Source organism: Apium graveolens, chromosome 4, assembly GCF_009905375.1.
Source record: "Apium graveolens cultivar Ventura chromosome 4, ASM990537v1, whole genome shotgun sequence".
Taxonomy (NCBI): Eukaryota; Viridiplantae; Streptophyta; class Magnoliopsida; order Apiales; family Apiaceae; genus Apium; species Apium graveolens.
The window spans coordinates 101442495-101444988 of NC_133650.1; positions in this window are offsets into that span (position 1 = coordinate 101442495).

Below are 2494 nucleotides of genomic sequence, written 5' to 3' on the forward strand. Positions count from 1 at the left end.
CAGATCTTGATGGAAATCGAGAAAGATAGAGATATTCGTTGTCCTAAGCCCTTGAAGGCTGATCCTGTAAAGCTAGATAAAAGCAAGTATTGCAGATTTCACAAAGATGTTGGTCATGACACCGATGAGTGTAGACAGCTGAAAGATGAAATTGAGTTCCTCATTCGAAAAGGAAGATTGAACAAATACACTAGAGAAGGAGGGGATAGAAGCAACAACGTGAGGAGAAACTTTGATAACCGAAGGAGAGATCAAGAAGATCAGGGGCGAAATCCCCAACCTAGGGGACCGGTGATCAATACAATCTTCAGAGGACCGCACCCCCGAGGGCCTGTGATCAACACAATTTTTGGAGGACCAACTGTTGTTGGGTTATCCAAGAACTACAGGAAAGCGTATGCCCGAGAAGTTATGCATATTGTTGGGGAAGCCCCGAAGAGGGCCAGGACAGGAGTAACAATGTCTTTTGATGATTCTGATCTGAAGGGTGTGAAATTTCCCCATGACGACCCGTTGGTTATAACCCCGATAATAGGGAACAACCCAGTGAGAAGGGTCCTTGTGGATAATGGTGCTTTAGTGGATATCTTGCTCCATGACAGCTTTTTGAGGATGGGATATAATGACTCCTAATTAACCCCAACTGACATGCCATTATATGGGTTTGCGGGAGTGGAGTGCCCCATATAGGGGATAATCAAGTTGCCAACAACCATAGGACAGGAACCAAGACAAGCAACTCAGACGTTGGACTTCGTGGTGGTGAAGGCTAGTTCGACTTACAACGCTATCATGGGAAGAACAAGGATACATGCCTTCAAGGCAGTCCCTTCTTCCTACCATTCAGTTATGAAGTTTCCAACTCGGGATGGGATCGGAGAAGAGAGAGGAGACCAAAAAATGGCTAGAAGCTGTTATGTGGCCTTTTTGAGGGCAGATAGAGTTGGGGGGGGCAGGTTCTTTCTATTGAAGATCTGGATATCCGAGAGAATGATGAGAAAAGAGGAAAGCCGACAGAAGACTTGGTTTCAATTCCTTTAGCCCCCGAAGATCCTGAGAAGGTGACTTTTATTGGAGCAACGCTTGAGGAGCCCCTTAGAGGGAAGTTGGTGAAATTTTTGCAAGAAAATAGTGACATATTCGCATGGTTAGCAGCTGATATGCCAGGCATAGACCCGGAACTGATTACTCACAAGCTGAATGTGGACCCAAATCGGAAGACAGTGAAACAAAAGAAAAGAAGTTTTGCTCCAGAAAGGCAAGAAGATATAAAACAGGAAGTGGAGAAGCTCTTAGAGGCTGGTTTCATTGAGGAGATTCAATTTCCAGAATGGTTAGCAAACCCTGTAATGGTGAAGAAGGCCAATGGAAAATGGAAGATGTGTGTAGACTTCACTGATCTAAATGATGCCTGTCCTAAGGACTGTTTCTCGTTACCAAGGATCGATACTTTGATAGACGCCACTGCTGGGCACGAAATGCTGAGCTTTATGGATGGATTTAATGGATATAATCAGATTAAGATGCACAAGAATGACATTCCAAAGTTATCATTTATCACTGACTTTGGTGTTTATTGTTATCTTGTTATGGCATTTGGTCTTAAGAATGCAGGTGCCACCTATCAAAGGTTGGTAAATAAAAATTTTAAGGATCTTATTGGCAAGACTATGGAAGTCTATATTGATGACATGTTAGTCAAGAGTCTAGTAAAGACTGATCATATAACCCATTTGAGGGAAGCTTTTGAGGTCCTGAGGTACCACAAGATGATGTTAAATCCTACAAAATGTTCTTTCGGAGTATGATCTGGAAAATTTTTGGGATTGCTGGTCTCCAAGAGAGGGATCGAGGCCAACCCTGATAAAATAAAGGCAATCCTGAACATGGAACCACCATAAACCGTCAAAGATGTTCAGAAGCTCACAGGAAGGGTTGTTGCGCTGGGATGATTCATCTCCAAGTCAGGAGACAAGTGTTTATCATTCTTCAAGTCACTAAAAAACATTAAGGACTTTGTATGGAGTGAGGAAAACCAGAAGGCTTTTAAGGAGTTAAAGAAATATATGGCCCAGGCCCTGTTGTTGGCCAAACCAGCTTTGAATAAAGTTTTATTCTTGTACTTGGCCATTTCAGAGAGTGCCTTGAGCGATGTGTTGGTTAAGGAGGAACTGAAATTCCAGAAACCCGTATACTATGTCAGCAAAATTCTGATGCTGAGTTGAATTATTCAACTATTGAGAAATTTGCTCTAGCCTTGGTAATGGCTTCAAGAAAGTTACGTCCTTACTTTCAGGCTCATCAAATTGAGGTACTAACAAATTAGCCCCTGAGAAATATCATTCATAGTCCCAAGGCTAGTGGGAGGTTGATCAAATGGGCAATAGAGCTGGGAGAGTTTGACATCAAGTATAAGCCACGGAAGACAATAAAAGCCCAGGCATTAGCTGACTTCGTGGTGGAATGTACCATACCCAACCAAGAAGTCGGGGGG